The sequence below is a fragment of the Pongo pygmaeus genome, chromosome 1 (genome assembly GCF_028885625.2).
Source record: "Pongo pygmaeus isolate AG05252 chromosome 1, NHGRI_mPonPyg2-v2.0_pri, whole genome shotgun sequence".
Taxonomy (NCBI): domain Eukaryota; kingdom Metazoa; phylum Chordata; class Mammalia; order Primates; family Hominidae; genus Pongo; species Pongo pygmaeus.
This window is the reverse complement of record NC_072373.2, coordinates 183,354,993-183,373,179: the sequence shown is the minus strand read 5'-3', so window position 1 is coordinate 183,373,179 and position 18,187 is coordinate 183,354,993. Positions and strand designations below refer to the sequence as shown.

At 41.7% G+C, this 18,187-nt stretch overlaps 1 long non-coding RNA gene across 1 annotated transcript in view; it reads right to left on the bottom strand.

The window, feature by feature from the left end:
* Nucleotides 1-18,187, bottom strand: part of LOC134738737 (uncharacterized) — a 96,416-nt gene that overhangs the window by 37,208 nt on the left and 41,021 nt on the right. The window lies entirely within an intron of this gene.

Below are 18,187 nucleotides of genomic sequence, written 5' to 3'. Positions count from 1 at the left end.
GTGCCTCCCTTTTATTTACTCAATTTGCTTTCAACCTGATCTATTATGTTGTTGTAGACCCAGTTCCAGTTGTCAAAGTACTAATTATCAGTTCTAAGGCCCTGACAAGGGTGGTGGGCAATGGGTCCCACATAACTGCCCATGTGGAGAGCTGTATGCCTAAATTGGGAGGGACACCAGGTATAAGACTCCATGGGTTCATAGCATAAGGGCCTAAGGATGCAGTGTAGAGCTTCCTTAGATCCCTTTGGAGATACAACCTGCTCTAATACTTGGGAGAGGAAGTGAAAGCCTGAAGCATTAGTATCTAGGAGGCAGGGATCAGAGGAAGTCAATTCAGAAGTAAGGAGAATTTTGGGGCTACACTTTCAAGAAAGTCATGGTCAGGACCCAGGATGTATGGGTCAAAAGGAAAGGTAGGGGCACATGCATGCCTGACTGTTGAGTAGAGACTTCTGGCTGCACCGTGATCTCAATCGGTTTATGCCAGGAGTTAGGGACAACAGCTTTCTGCCCCTAGTCAGCCCTCAGCTTCCCCAGGAAAATTGAAAGCGGAAGCTCGTTCCAGGCAGACCAACGCTCCCAACCCAGAAAAGGTTGGGGGTGTTAGAAAGCCCTTTCCCAGACAGCCTCACACCTGAGTCTTAAGTCTGGCAGCCACACTGATTGTTTTCAACCAGCTGGCAGGCGCCTGGTCTTCTCCTCCAATTCTAAGGAAGGATACGACAGAATAGCAAGGAAAAGTGGTCCAATATTACTCACCACTTTGGAGGTTCCTTCGTGGTCACCAAAATGTTACTGGGGGGGTCCTTGTTCTTAGAGCTCCCAAGATGGTAGTGGGCCACTTCCAAGATGGCGGCAAGCCTCTTCTTCTCTGACCTGGGGTTCTTGGCCTCACAGATTCCAAGGAATGGACTCTTGGGCCATGTGGTGAGTGTTACAGCTCTATCAGAAGCCATGGGTCATACTGCAGAACCCAGTGACTAGTGTTCAGCTTGATTAGGATGAACCTGGGCCCTTAGCCATGCAGGCACAATGGCAAGCCTTTAGCCTGATCAGGAGTGGCAATGGCTGCCTCGCTGGATCAGGAGTGCCGCAGACACCCTGCTGTATCCAGAGGGGTGGAAGTCAGTGGCGGGTCTGCGACAGTGGCAAACAGCAGTGTTTGGATGGCGAGCGAAAGCTAAGCTGAAGCCATCACAAACATAGACCAGAAGAGTGTCCAGTTGCAAGATTTAATAGAGTGAAAACAGAGCTCCCATAAAATGGGAGGGGACCCAAAGGGGGTTGTCAGCTTTTTTCAATATATAATATTATGTCATCTGCAAAAAGGACAATTTGACTTCTTCCTTTCTAATTTAGCTGTCCCTTATTTCTACTTTTGCATAATTGCTCTAGCTAGGGCTTCCAATACTATGTTGAATATGGATGGCGAGATAGGGCATCCTTGTCTTGTTGTGGTTCTTAAAGGAAAAACTTTCAGTTTTCCCCCAATCAGTTTGTTAGCCACAGGTTTTTCATAAATGGTCTTTGTTGTGTTTAAAACATTTTCATTGAGGACCTACATGTGCAGGGCTCTGTTCCAGACATCTCAGAGAACAGAGACCAAAATCATTCTGCCCTTTCATTCTATGGGAAGTACAGATAATAGACAGATAATTCAGTAAAATAATCACAGACAGCAATGAGTGCTGAGAATAAAGACAGTGCTATGAGAGACACTAAAGGGAAGGACCCTCTTAAATAGGTGATCTGGGAAGGCCTCTTATTACAGAGAAGACTTAAGGTGAAACTTGAAGGATGGTGAGACTGGCTGTGTGAAGCACAAGGGAGGAACATTCAGTGTGGGAGGAACAGCAAGCATAAAGGCTCTGGGGTGGGAAAGATCATAGTGTATTTTAGGGGCTGCCCCATGGTGAGACAGTCACCTCAGAAGAAGTTGAAGAGATCACATGGATGGTGACATGTGCCCTATATCAGGGTATGATAAGAATGAAGAAGGATAATGGCTAAAAACACTTTGCTCCATGCCCAGCACCTAGCAAGTATTATCCGAAGGAAACGATACTCAGATATTAGCAAAACTGAAGTTAGGAATTTGAAATGATGATCCTGACACTCACACTCACATGCTTTATAATCTGAAAGTCACTTAACATCTCTGGGCCTTGGTTCACCTGTCTGTAAAATAAGGTTAATATTAATGACATCTAGTAAATTAAGGAGTAGCTGTGATTGCACTTAGCAAATGTTAAGCACTCAGCAAATACAGAAGAGACATTTTGAGGCTTAATGGCATGCTGGCACTGTGCAAGGTACGGAGGTAATAAGACCTCCCTTTCTCAGAATCACCTCTGCCTCTCATTCCGGGTAGGAAGTGATGATACAGAAGGTCCTCAGCTAAAACTAAACAGATTTCTGTGCCTTTCATCAGACTAGAAAAACAAGCAAATATTTAAGTTTTAAAGGTTTGTGCCTGGAAGATACATTTTTGTAGAGGAGTAAAAGTAAACAAGAAATGTAAAGTTACATCAGCATCAAACTCACCTTTATCAAAACCCAGAAATCAAGTCCCTGGGCTGATCTACCCACAGGAGTAACTGCTTCAAGATGCCACCAAGGGGCATCTTGTTGTTCCCTCCTCTGCCTTGGTTTGCCTAAACACTGAATCAGGAAATATCCAGCAACAAATATATCAGTTTCAGTTTTACAATGTGGCATCCAAAACTGAACTGAGTCTCCTCAGGATGGTGATATAACCAGTTCAAAGTTTCCTTTTTCCAGCTGTCACTCATTGATTCAATCAGTAGGTATTTCTTGGGCATCATCAACAGACACAGTCATCTGCGTCATGTGATGTGAAGCAAAGGACATAACAGCTGAGTTACCACCTTTCAGGAGCTTTTGGGGAGGTATCTGAGTAGTAAATAAATGGGATAAGCCAGGCTCAGTATCTCACACCTGTAATCCCAGCACTTTGGGAGGCCAAGGTGGGTGGATCGCCTGAGTTCAGGAGTTTGAGACCAGCCTGGCCAACATGCTGAAACCCTGTCACTACTAAAAATACAAAAATTAGCCAGGCATTGTTTTGGGTGCCTGTAATCCCAGCTACTCAGAAGGCTGAGGCAGAAGAATCACTCTAACCTAGGAGGCTGAGGTTTCAGTGAGCTGAGATTGTGTCACTGCACTCCAGCCGGGGTGACAGGGCAAGGGTCTGTCTCAATAAATAAATGAATAAACAAATAAGTGGGATAGATATATACTGGTTAATAAGTCTTGACAATCACAAGCACACTTTTTTAAGAGTTACATTCATACTCTACATACGGCTCTATATTCTGCTTTTATCACTTTCCCACGTGCTTTACTCATATCATTAAACATTCTCCATAAACATCGCTTTCAATGACTGTGCTACACCTAGCCCCATACTTGCCATTCACTTTCTCACAGGAGCTGCCCTGGATAGTGAGACTTGCATTCATGCCAATATGTGGAGTTCATAATCTGACACATCTTCCTGCTATTTGGAAACACTGAATAAAACATAGCAAACATGAAATGACCCCTGGAAACTTTAGGGGCTGCCATCTGGAATGGAGGCTCAACTTCATCATGACCTCATTTAAATGAATGGTTAACAGCAAAGTCTCTGGAGCCTGACTGCCTGGGTTACAATCCTGGCTGTATCTCTTACCAACTGGGGGATTCTGGACAGGGAACTACCCTGATTGCACCTTAGCTTTCCCACCTATAATATGAAGTTTTTTTTTAAATCTCTTTTGTAGAGTTTTTATGAAGAAAGCATGTAAAGTTTTGGCTTCATGGCCAGAACATAACAAGTGCTCACTAAATGTTGGCCATTACCACATTATGAGCCCAACTCTAAAGAAAGTGAGAATCTGGGGAGGCGGGGGGAAAGCACAATGAGAATTCAAAGCAAAATCTCTGACTTCAGAGCCACTGTTGCTCATGCTATGGGAGAAAAACAGGTGCTGATCCAAGTAGGGAAAGAGTCAGGGTCCAAGCGTCCCCAGTTGGGGTTAGGGAGGCAGGGATGGCTGGTGGAAAGTAGCCACAGAACTAGGGGAGGTTGGGTGGAATGAAATGTAAATAGTTACATGTCCCTACTCTTTGGTTTGGATAGGAGCCCAGGATTTGAGGCAGAAAGAAAAGAACTCTGACTCTCTGGGTTCTGGAATGTGTCACCTGCCATGAGTGGGGCAAAGGAGGAAGGTGTTGGGCATAAGAGTTTAGATGGATTAGGGAGCAGGAGGAAATGGGGCCCCTGGGAGAGCTGACTTCCAAGGAATTCTTTCTGAAATCTACTTTGATTTATGTTCTGAATTCATGACATTTGGTATGATCTTGTGGAGATAATTATGAAAAAAGTGAGAGGAGTGGTAATTTGAAGAGGAGCTCATCCCATTTCTGCTCTTTCATGTATGATCTCCATGAATCTGCCAGTGCTTTTTCCTTTTTCTAGTATTTACCAACTGGTAAACTCCTCTTCGTCCCTAAAGACTTCTTTACTTATTTATTTTCTCTGTCTCTGAATGGCCCAAGCCCACAATTTATTCCTTCAGTGCACCCTCTATAATGTTTTAACACAATAATTTATGTCTTGTTAATGACATAAATAAATGATGATTTATTTTTCTTCCTTTAGCTACTAAATGGTGAGGTTAAAACAACCTTTGTTTTTGAATAAATAAATGAGTGAATAAGTGAATAATTCTATGCGATATTCAGAGAAGTGCCGGTAATCTCAGCACTATGGAAAGCTGAGGTGGGTGGATCACGAGGTCAGGAGATTGAGATAGTCAAAGAAATTATTGTAATCCCACCCATTTTAGTTTTCTAGGGCTATTGTGAAAAAAAAAATACTGGAAAGTTGGTGGATATAGCAGTCCTGCACCTGTTTTCCCACATTTCTTGACCACAAAGACGGGTCTGGGCTGCTGGATTCTAGTGGACCTTTACTAGTGTGCCTGACATTGCATTTGCACTCAGGGGTGAGTTCCAGAGCTGGGCTTGGTTCCTGAGTATCTCCTAATAACCCAGATGCCCCATCAAGATGCATTCCTACAAGCAATTGTTCTCTCTTATGCAAATTCATTTCAGAGAGGGTGTGGGTAACCTTTGAGTCAGGATTGAGACAGAGTTGTTTGATCTGTAAGTACTTTAAAGCTTGGCTGAGTGCTAACAGCTCACACGTTTGAGCAGACCAGTTATTAGGCAATTTTCTAAACTCTGCTTCTACAGGAGTTTCCCTCAATTATTGAATACCCATTGTGTTTTTTTCTCAATCACCTGGGAGGAACCACCTATTGTCCTGTCCTGAAGGGAGTTCCTCCTAGGTCTGGCCGGAACTTTGTATGGTAATTAAGATTAAAATTCCCTGTCAGGAGATCTGCTGGGCCAAGGGAATTTTCAGTGGTTAATGGTAAATTATCTTTTTCTAACAGAATAACCCCATACTTTAAGATTTTTGAGTTAGTAACCTATCCTTTTTGCTTTTTTGACTTAGGATAGTTCTGAACTGGTGCAGTGGGCTCACAATGAGGTTTCCTCTAAAGGCTAATTTTCTACTTTCTTCTGTTAGAAAAGCAGTTGCCACTACAGATTGAATGCATGTGGGCCATCCACAGGTTCCTGGGTTAAGGATTTTTTATAGGAAGGCTACTAGTTGTCAGTGGCCTCAGTGCTTTTGGGCTATGACCTTGTTTACACTGACAACAAAGTGGTATTGGAGTGTTATAGGGTCACAGAGAAAACCTTCAATTATCAATTATAGGTTTTAAATTTACCGTGGCTTTTAAAGAAATAGGGTACACTGTTTTCTCTTTACTATTTCTTTCTTTCTCTTTCTCTCTTTCTTTCTCCTTTCTGTCTTTGTAGATGGATTTTGGAAACACAGTGGAAGGATGTCCACTTGTTGCACACAGTTACCACTATAGGAATATTTGCCTCCCTTTTATTTACTCAATTTGCTTTCATCCTGATCTATTATGTTGTTGTCAAACCTCTTCCAGTTTTTAAAGTACTAGGTTATCAGTTCTAAGTCCCTGGCAAGGGTGGTGGGGACGGGTCCCAAATAACTGCCCATGTGGAGAGCTGTATGCCTAAATTGGGAGGGACACCAGGGACAAGACTCCCTGGGTTCATAGCCTAGGGCCTAAGGATGCAGCATAGAGCTTCCTTAGATCCCTTTGGAGATACAACCTGCTCTAATACTTGGGAGAGGAAGTGAAAGCCTGAAGCATTAGTATCTAGGAGGCATGGATCAGAGGAAGTCAATTCAGAAGTAAGGAGAATTTTGGGGCTACACTTTCAAGGAAGTTGTGGTCAGGACCCAGGAGGTATGGGTCAGAAGGAAAGGTAGGGGTGCATGCATGGGTGACTGTTGAGTAGAGACTTCTGGCTGCACTGTGAAGTCAACCGGCTAATGCCAGGAGCTTGGGACGACAGTTTTCTGCCTCAAGTTAGCCCTCGGCTTCCCCAGGAAAATTGAAAGCGGAAAACGTTGGGGGTTGTTAGAAAGCCCTTTCCCAGACAGCCTCACACCTGAGTCTTAAGTCCGGTGGCCACGCTAATCATTTTTAACCGCCTGACAGGTGCCTGGTATTTTCCTCCAATTCTAAGGAAGGATAGGACAGAATAGCAAGAGAAAGTGGTCCAATATTACTCACCACTTTGGAGGTCCCTTCGTGGTTGCCAAAATGTTACTTGGGGGGTCCTTGTTATTAGAGCTCCCAAGATGGTGGCAGGCTGCTTCCAAGATGGCTTGCAGCCTCTTGCTCTCTGACCTGGGGTTCTTGGCCTCACAGACTCCAAGAATGGACTCTTGGGCCATGCGGAGAGTGTTATAGCTCTATTAGAAGCTATGGGTCATGGAAGAGAACCGTGGAACCCAGCGACTAGTGTTCAGCTCGATTAGGATGAACCTGGGCCCTTAGCCATGCAGGAACAATGACAAGACTTTAACCCGATCAGGAGTGGCAACGGGTGCCTCACTGGATCAGGAGTGCCACAGACACCCTGCTGGATCTGGAGGGGTGGAAGTCAGTGGTGGGTCTGCGACGGTAACAAACAGCAGTGTTTGGATGGCAAGCGAAAGCTCAGCTCAAGCCATCACAAACATAGACCAGATGAGTGTGCAGTTGCAAGATTTAATAGAGTGAAAACAGAGCTCCCATAAAATGGAAGGGGACCCAAAGGGGGTTGCCAGGCTTTTTCAATATATAATATTATGTCATCTGCACACAAGGACACTTTGAATTCTTCCTTTCTAATTTAGCTGTCCCTTATTTCTACTTTGTCTAAATGCTCTAGCTACTGCTTCCAATACTATATTAAATATGAATGGTGAGATAGGGCATCCTTGCCTTGTTGTGGTTATTCAAGGAAAAACTTTCAGCTTTTCCCCCAATCAGTTTGTTAGCCACAGGTTTTTTGTAAATGGCCTTTATTGTGTCTAAAACATTTTCATTGAGGACCTGCAGGTGCAGAACTCATTTCCAGACATCTCAGAGATCAGAGACCGAAATCATTCTGCCCTTTCATTCTATGGGAAGTAAAGATAATAGACAGACAATACAGTAAAATAATCACAGACAGCAATCAGTGCTGAGAATAAAGACAGTGCTATGACAGACACTAAAGGGAAAGACCTGCTTAAATAGGTGATCTGGGAAGGCCTCTTGTCATAGACAAGACTTAAGGTGAAACTCGAAGGATGGTGAGACTCTGGTTGTGTGAAGCACAAGGGAGGAACATTCAGTGTGGGAGGAACAGCAAGCATAAAGGCTCTGGGGTGGGAAAGATCATGGTGTATTTTAGGAGCTGCCCCATGGTGAGACAGTCACCTCAGAAGAGGTTGAAGAGATCACATGCATCGTGACATGTGCCCTATATAAGGGTATGATAAGAATGAAGAAGGATAATGGCTAAAAACACTTTGCTCCATGCCCAGCACCTAGCAAGTATTATCCTAAGGAAGTGATACTCAGATATTAGCAAAACTGAAGTTAGGAATTTGAAATGAGGATCCTGACCCTCACACTCACATGCTTTGTAATCTGAAAGTCACTTAACATCTCTGGGCCTTGGTTCACCTGTCTGTAAAATAAGGTTAATATTAATGACACCTAGTAAATTAAGGAGTAGCTGTGATTGTGCTTAGCAAATGTTAAGCACTCAGCAAATACAGAAGAGACATTTTGAGGCTTAATGGCATGCTGGCACTGTGCAAGGTACGGAGGTAATAAGACCTCCCTTTCTCAGAATCACATCTGCCTCTCATTCCAGGTAGGAAGTGATGATACAGAAGGTCCTCAGCTAAAACTAAACATATTTCTGTGCCTTCCATCAGACTAGAAAAGCAAGCAAATATTTAAGTTTTAAAGGTTTGTGCCTGGAAGATACATTTTTGTAGAGGAGTAAAAGTAAACAAGAAATGTAAAGTTACATCAGCATCAAACTCACCTTTACCAAAACCCAGAAATCAAGTCCCTGGGCTGCTCTACCCACAGGAGTAACTGCTTCAAGATGCCACCAAGGGACATCTTGGTGTTCCCTCCTCTGCCTTGGCTTGCCTAAACACTGAATCAGGAAATATCCAGCAACAAATATATCAGTTTCAGTTTTACAATGTGGCATCCAAAACTGAACTGAGTCTCCTCAGGATGGTGATATAACCAGTTCAAAGTTTCCTTTTTCCAGCTGTCACTCATTGATTCAATCAGTAGTTATTTCTCGGGCATCATCAACAGACACAGTCATCTGTATCATGCGACAGGAAGCAAAGGACATAACAGCTGCATTACCACCTTTCAGGAGTTTTGGGGGAGGTATCTGAGTAGTAAATAAATGGGATAAGCCAGGCTCAGTATCTCACACCCGTAATCCCAGCAATTTGGGAGGCCAAGGTGGGTGGGTCGCCTGAGGTCAGGAGTTTGAGACCAGCCTGGCCAACATGCTGAAACTCTGTCACTACTAAAAATACAAAAATTGTCCATGCATGGTGTTGGGTGCCTGTATTCCCAGCTACTCAAGAGGCTGAGGCAGGAGAATCACTCTAACCTAGGAGGCTGAGGTTTCAGTGAGCTGAGATCGTGCCACTGCACTCCAGCCAGGGTGACAGAGCAAGGTTCTGTCTCAATAAATAAATAAATATAGTAATAAATAAATAAATAAATAAATAAGTGGGATAGATATATACTTGCTAATAAGTCTTGACAATCACAAGCACACTTTTCTAAGAGTTACATTCATACTCTACATATGGCTCTATATTCTGCTTTTATCACTTTCCCATGTGCTTTACTCATATCATTAAACATTCTCCATAAACATCGCTTTCAATGACTGTGCTACACCTAGCCCCATGGTTGCCATTCACTTTCTCCCAAGAGCTGCCCTGGATAGTGACACTTCCATTAATGCCAATATGTGTATTTGATAATCTGATACATCTTCCTGCTATTAGGAAACACTGAATAAGACATAGGAAACATGAAATGCCCCCTGGAAAGTTTAGGGGCTGCCATCTGCACCGGAGGCTCAACTTAATCATGACCTCATTTAAATGAATGGTTAACAGCAAAGTCTCTGGAGCCTGACTGCCTGAGTTACAATCCTGGCTGTACCTCTTACCAACTGGGGGATTCTGGACAGGCAGCTACCCTGATTGCGCCTTAGCTTTGCCACCCATAATATGAAGATTTTTTTTTAAATCTCTGTTGTAGAGTTTTGTGAAGAAAGCATGTAAAGTTTTGGCTTCATGGCCAGAGCATAACAAGTGCTCACTAAATGTTGGCCATTACCACATTATGAGCCCAACTCTAAAGAAATTGAGAATCTAGGGAGGGGAAAAAAAAAAGCACAACGAGAATTCAAAGCCAAAACCTCTGACTTCAGAGCTACTGTTGCCCCTGCTATGGGAGAAAAACAGGTGCTGATCCAAGTAGGGAAAGAGTCAGGGTCCAAGGGTCCCCAGTTGGGGTTAGGGAGGCAGGGATGGCTGGTGGAAAGTAGCCACAGAACTAGGGGAGGTTGGGTGGAATGAAATGTAAATAGTTACATGTCCCTATTCTTTGGTTTGGATAGGAGCCCAGGATTTGAGGCAGAAAGAAAAGAACTCTGACTGTCTGGGTTCTGGAATGAGTCACCTGCCATGAGTGGGGCAAAGGAGGAAGGTGTTGGGCATAAGAGTTTAGATGGATTAGGGAGCAGGAGGAAATGGGGCCCCTGGGAGAGCTGACTTCCAAAGAATTCTTTCTGAAATCTACTTTGATTTATGTTCTGAATTCATGACATTTGGTATGATCTTGTGGAGATAATTATGAAAAAAGTGAGAGGAGTGGTAATTTGAAGAGGAGCTCATCCCATTTCTGCTCTTTCATGTATGATCTCCATGAATCTGCCAGTGCTTTTTCCTTTTTCTAGTATTTACCAACTGGTAAACTCCTCTTTGTCCTTAAAGACCTCTTTACTCATTTATTTTCTCTTCCTCTGAATGGCCCAAGCCCACAATTTATTCCTTCAGTACACCCTCTATAACGTTTTAACACAATAATTTATTTTTCTTCTTTTAGCTACTAAATGGTGAGGTTAAAAAACTTTCGTTTTCGAATAAATAAATGAGTGAATAAGTGAATAATTCTATGAGATATTCAGAGAAGTGCCTGTAATCCCAGCACTTTGGGAGGCCGAGGTGGGTGGATTACGAGGTCAGGAGATCAATTTATTCAGAGAAGTGATTGTTATCCCACCCATTTTAGTTTTCTAGGGCTATTGTGAAAAAGAAAAATGCCAGAAAGTTGGTGGATGTAGCAGTGCTGCACCTGTTTTCCCACATTTCTTGACCACAAAGAAAGGGGTCCAGGCTGCTGGATTCTAGCGGTCCTTTACCAGTGTGCCCGACATTGCCTTTGGGCTCAGGGGTGAGTTCTAGAGCTGGGCTGGGTTCCTGAGTATTTCCTAATAACCCAGTTGCCCCATCAAGATGGATTCCTACAAACAACAGTTCTCTCTTATGCAAATTCATTTCAGAGAGGGTGTGGGCAACCTTTTGAGTCAGGATTGAGATAGAGTTTTTTGATTCTGTAAGTATTTTAAGGCTTCACTGAGTGCAAAGGCTCACACATTTGAGCAAACCAGTTATTAGGCAATTTTCTTAACTCTGCTTCTACAGGAGTTTCCCTCAATTATTGAATACCCATTATGTTTTCCCTCAATCACCTTGGAGGAACCATCTTTTGTCCTGTCCTGAAGGGAGTTCCTCCTAGGTCTTGTTGGAACTTTGTATGGTAATTAAAATTTAAATCCCCTGTCAGGAAATTTACTGGGTGAAGGAAATTTTCAGTGGTTAATGATAAATTATCTTTTTCTAACAGAATAACCCCATACTTTAAGATTTTTGAGTTAGTAACCTACCTTTTTTGCTTTTTTGACTTAGGATAGTTCTGAACTGGTGAGGTGGGTTCACAATGAGGTTTCCTCTAAAGGCTAATTTTCTACTTTCTTCTGTTAGCAAAGCAGTTGCCGCTACAGATTGAATGCATGTGGCCCATTTGCAGTTTCCTGGGTTAAGGATTTTTGATAGGAAGGCTACTGGGTGTCAGTGGCCTCAGTGCTTTTGGGCTATGACCTTGTTTACACTGACAACAAAGTGGTACTGGAGTGTTATAGGGTCATGGAGAAAACCTTCAATTATCAATTATAGGTTTTAAATTAACCCTGGCTTTTAAAGAAGTAGGGTACACTGATTTTTCTTTACTACTTCTATCTTTCTCTTTCTCTCTCCCTTTCTCCTTTCCCTCTTTGTAGATGGATTTTGGAAGCACAGTGGAAGGATCTTTGCTCGTTGCACACATTTGCCACTACAGGAATATGTGCCTCCCTTTTATTTACTCAATTTGCTTTCATCCTTATCTATTATGTTGTTGCAGACCCAGTTCCAGTTGTTAAAGTACTAGGTTATCAGTTCTAAGGCCCTGGCAAGGGTAGTGGGGACGGGTCCCAAATAACTGCCCATGTGGAGAGCTGTATGCCTAAATTGGGAGGGACACCAGGGACAAGACTCCCTGGGTTCATAGCCTAGGGCCTAAGGATGCAGCATAGAGCTTCCTTAGATCCCTTTGGAGATACAACCTGCTCTAATACTTGGGAGAGGAAGTGAAAGCCTGAAGCATTAGTATCTAGAAGGCATGGATCAGAGGAAGTCAATTCAGAAATAAGGAGAATTTTGGGGCTACACTTTCAAGAAAGTCATGGTCAGGACCCAGGAGGTATGGGTCAGAAGGAAAGGTAGGTTCACACGCATCGGCATGTTGTGGGGTGGGGTGAGGGTGGTGGGATAGCATTAGGAAATATACCTAATGTAAATGACAAGTTAATGGGTGCAGCACTGCAACATGGCACAAGTATACATATGTAACAAACCTGCACGTTGTGCACATGTATCCTAGAACTTAACATATAATATAAAAAAAAAAAAGAATGAAATCATGTCCTCTGCAGCAACATGGTTACAGCTGGAAGCCATTACCCTAAGCTAATTAACACAGTAATGGAAAACCAAATACCACATTTTATCACTTATAACTGGGACCTAAACATTGGATACACACAGACACAAAGATGGGAATGGTAGACACTGAGGACTCCAAAAAGGGATGGGATGGAGGGAAGGGGAAAGGATGGAAAAGCTACCTATTAGGTACTGTGTTCACTACCTGGGCTAGGAGCCCAAACTTCAGCATCATGCGATATACTCATGTAACAAACCTGCACATGTACCCTCTGAATCAAAAATTTAACAAATAAAATTTTTAAAACAAGAGAAAAAAAAGAAATAAAGCCATGCACCTACAGCCATCTGATCCTCAACAAAGTTGACAAAAATAAGCAATGGGAAAAGGACTCCCTATACAATAAATGCTACTGGGAAAACTGGGTGACCATAGGCAAAATAATGTAACTGGACCCTGACTTTTCACCATATAAAAATTAACTTAAGACGGATTAAAGGGGCCGGGCACAATGGCTCATGCCTGTAATCCCAGCACTTTGGGAGGCCGAGGCAGGCAGATAGCGAGGTCAGGAGATCGGGACCGTCCTGGCTAAAACAGTGAAACCCCATCTCTACTAGAAATACAAAAAATTAGCTGGGCGTGGTGGCAGGCGCCTGTAGTCCCGGCTACTCAGGAGGGTGAGGCAGGAGAATGGCATGAACCCAGGAGGCTGAGCTTGCAGTGAGCCAACATCGAAAAAAAAAAAAAGATGGTTTAAAGGTTTAAATGTAAGACGTCAAACTATAAGAATCCTAGATGAAAACCTAGGAAACATGATATTTTACATCAGCCTTGAGAAAGAATTTATAACTAAGTCCTCAAAAGCAATTGCAAAAAACTAAAAATTCACAAGTGGGACTTAATTAAAGTGCTTCTGCACAGCAAAAGAAACTATAAACAAAGTAAACAGACAACCTACAGAATGGAAGAAAATATTCATAAACTATGCATCTGACAAAGGTCTAAGATCCAGAATCCCTAAAGAAATTAAACAATTCATTTTTTTATTATACTTTAAGTTCTGAGATACATGTGCAGAATGTGCAGGTTTGTTACATTGGTATACATGTGCCATGGTGGTTTGCTGCACCCATCAACCCGTCATCTACATTAGGTATTTCTCCTAATGCTATCCCACCCCTAACCTCCCATCCCAGACAGGTCCCGGTGTGTGATGTTCCCCTCCCTGTGTCCATGTGTTCTCATTGTTCCACTCCCACTTATGAGTGAGAACATGTGGTGCTTGGTTTTCTGTTCTTGTGTTAGTTTGCTGAGAATGATGGTTTCCAGCTTCATCCATGTCCCTGCAAAGGACATGACCTCATCCTTTTTTATGGCTGTATAGTGTTTCATGGTGTATACATGCCACATTTTCTTTATCCAGTCTATTATTGATGGGCATTTGGGTTGGCTCCAAGTCTTTTCTATTGTGAACAGTGCCACAATGAACATACATGTGCATGTGTCTTTATAGTAGAATGATTTATAATCCTTTGGGTATATACCCAGTAATGGGATTGCTGGGTCAAATGGTATTTCTGCTTCTAGATCCTAGAGGAATTGCCACACTGCCTTCCACAATGGTTGAATTAATTTGCACTCCCACCAACAGTGTAAAAGCATTCCTATTTCTCCACATGCTCTCCAGCATGTGTGGTTTCCAGACTTTTTAATGATTGCCATTTTAACTGGCATGAGATGGTATCTCATTGCCGTTTTGATTTGCATTTCTCTAATGACCAGTTATGATGAGCTTTTTTTGCTATGTTTTTTGGCCACACAAATGTCTTCTTTTGAGAAGTGTCTGTTCCTATCCTTTGCTCACTTTTTGATGGGGTTGTTTTCTTCTTGTGAATTTGTTTAGGTTCTTTGTAGATTCTCGATATTAGCCCTTTGTCAGATGAATAGATCGCAAAAATTTCCTCCCATTCTGTAGGTTGCCTGTTCACTCTGATGATAGTTTCTTTTGCTCTGCAGAAGCTCTTTAGTTTAATTAGATTCCATTTGTCAATTTTGGCTTTTGTTGCCATTGCTTTTGATGTTTTGGACATGAAGTCCTTGCCCATGCCTATGTCCTGAATGGTATTGTCTAGGTTTTCTTCCAGGGTTTATATGGTTTTACATCTTAAGTTTAAGTTTTCAATACATCTTGAGTTAATTTTTGTATAAGGTGTAAGGAAGGGGTCCAGTTTCAGTTTTCTGCACATGGCTAGCCTATTGGGGGACCTGCCCCGATAATCACGTAGGTTCTTTTCTATTTTCCTAAGCATCGGCTGGCTTGAGAAATAAAGGGACAGAGTACAAAAGAGAGAAATTTTAAAGCTGGGTGTCCGGGGGAGACATCACATGTTGGTAGGATCCGTGATGCCCCACAAGCCACAAAAACCAGCAAGTTTTTATTAGGGACTTTCAAAAGGGGAGAGAGTATACGAATAAGTGTGGGTGACAGACATCAAGTACTTAACAGGGTAATAGAATATCACAAGGCAAGTGGAGGCAGGGCGAGATCACAGACCACAGGACCGAAGCAAAATTAAAATTGCTAATGAGGTTTTGGGCACCACTGTCATTGATAACATCTTATCAGGAGACAGGATTTTGAGATCAACCGGTCTGAGCAAAATTTATTAGGCAGGAATTTCCTCTTCCTAATAAGCCTGGGAGCGCTATGGGAGACTGGAGTTTATTTCACCTCTGCAATCTCGACCATAAGAGACAGGCACGCCCCGGGGGGGGCCAGTTCAGAGACCTACCCCTAGGTGTGCATTCTCTTTCTCAGGGACGTTCCATGCTGAGAAAAAGAATTCAGCGATATTTCTCCCATTTGCTTTTAAAAGAAGAGAAATATGGCTCTGTTCTGCCCGGCTCACCGGCGGTCAGAGTTTAAGGTTATCTCTCTTATTCCCTGAACAATTGCTGTTATCCTGTTCTTTTTTCAGGGTGCCCACATTTCATATTGCTCAAACACACATGCTGTACAATTTTATTACAGGGTCCTGAGATGATATACATCCTTCTCAGCTGACAGGATTAAGAGATTAAAGCAAAGACAGGCATAGGAAATCACAAGGGTATTGATTGGGGAAGTGATACATGTCCATGAAATCTTTACAATTTATATTTAGAGATTGCAGTAAAGACAGGCATAAGAAATTACAAAAGCATTAATTTGGGGAACTAATAAATGTCCATAAAATCTTCACAATCCACGTTCTTCTGCCATGGTTTCAGCCAGTCTCTCTGTTTGGGGTCCCTGACTTCCCCCAACACTAGCCAGTTTTCCCAACACCATATATTAAATAGGGAATCCTTTCCCCATTGCTTGTTTTTGTCAGGTTTGTCAAAGATCAGATAACTGTAGATATGTGGTGTTATTTCCGAGGCCTCTGTTCTGTTCCATTGGTCTATATATCTATTTTGGTACCAATACCATGCTGTTTTGGTTACTGTAGCCTTGTAGTATAGTTTGAAGTCACGTAGCATGATGCCTCCAGCTTTGTTCTTTTTGCTTAGGATTGTCTTGGCAATAGGGGCTCTTTTTTTGTTCCATATGAAATTTAAAGTAGTTTTTTCTAATTCTGTGAAGAAAGTCAATGGTAGCTTGATGGCAATAGCATTGAATCTATAAATTACGTTGGGCAGTACGGCCATTTTTACTATATCGATTCTTCCTATCCATGAACATGGACTTTTTTTCCATTTGTTTGTGTCCTCTTTTATTTTGTTGAGCAGTGGTTTGTAGTTCTCCTTGTAGAGGTCCTTCACATCCCTTGTAAGTAGCATTCCTAGGTATTTTATTTTCTTTGTAGCAGTTGTGAATGGGAGTTCACTCATGATTTGGCTTTCTGTTTGTCTATTATTGGTGTGTAGGAATGCTTGTGATTTTTGCACATTGATTTTGTATCCTGAGACTTTGCTGAAGTTGCTTATCAGCCTAAGGAGATTTTGGACTGAGACGATGGGGTTTTCTAAATATAAAATCATGTCATCTGCAAACAGAGACAATTTGACTTCCTCTCTTCCTATTTGAATATCCTTTATTTCTTTCCCTTACCTGGCCAGAACTTCCAATACAGGCAAAAAACAAACAACCCTACTAAAGACACAGACACTTCTCTAAAGAAGACATATGAGCAGCCAACAAATATTTTTTAAAATGCTCAACATCACTAATCAACAGAAATGTGAATCAAAACCACATCTCACACAAGTCAGAATGGCTATTATTAAAAAGTTTCAAAGTGACATATGCTGGCTAGGCTGCAGAAAAAAAACATCATGTGTATACATTGTTTGTGGAAATGTAAATTAGTTCCGCCACCGTGGAAAGCAGTTTGGAGATTTCTCAAAGAACTTAAAATAGAACTACTATTTGACCCAGCAATCCCAATGTTAGCTATATATCCAAAAGAAAATAAATTGTTCTACCAAAAAGACACCTCTACTCGTACATTCATCACAGCACTATTCACAATAGCAAAGACATGGCATCAACCTTGGTGCCCATCAATGGTGGACTGGATAAAGAAAATGTGATACATATACACAGTGGAATACTAGGCAGCTGTAAAAAAAATAATGAAATCATGTTCTTTGCAGGAACATGGATGAATTGGGAGGCAATAATCCTAAGCAAATTAACACAGCAACAGAAAACCAAATACCACATGTTCTCACTTATAAGTGGGAACTACATGTTGGGTACTTATGGACATTAATATGGGAACAATAGACACTGGGGACTACTAGAGGGGTAGGTACAGATATGAGTAAGCATTGAAAATTTGACTAATATATGCCATACTCACTACCTGAGTGGCAGAATCATTTGTATCCAAACCCTCAGCATCACACAATATACCAGTGTAAAAAACCTGCGTATGTACCTGAATCTAAAATAAAAGTTGAAATTATAAAAAGAGGAAAAAAAAGAATGCTCATGCACAGATATGCATGTAAAAATGCCAGGGAGGGTTAATTCATAGCAATAGTTACTATTTAACCTACTTTACTTGAGGTTGGCAAAGCAATGATTTTTTAAATATTAATTTCTGTTTAGTACAGATTGTCCTAAAGAAAGTAGTCAGGGCTCCTAAACAGAGTGCAAAGTTCTGATTGTGTAATTACATACTATTGTAGGGTGAAAGAGAATTGGTAAACATGCTCCTGCTGTGGCTATAGTACTAGACTGAAGTAGGACTAAAATTTTTCTAGGACTTTCTCTGGTAGAGAAGGTAGACCTATCAATGGGGGAAAAGTCATAACTAACATTATGTAGAATTTTTTTAATTGTCATGTATATGAATTGAGAAAAAAAAACCATGCTTGGATATTATGAAACCAGTCTCCCCACTGGAATAAAATAAAGTACTTGAACAGCTGCCATATTAGCATCTGTTTGTCCATATCATCATCCAGTTAATAGAAAGACATAATTCCCACTCTTCACTCAATATATAGATGGAAGTGGTTTTTATGGTAAATAAAATTAGATTTGCAATAAGACAAAAGTGATGATTCAGGACTTGGTTAATGTTGAGTTTAAATGTACATATCATGTTGAGAATTTTCTTTGAACAAGTAACAAAAAAAAGTGCTATTGAATGAAC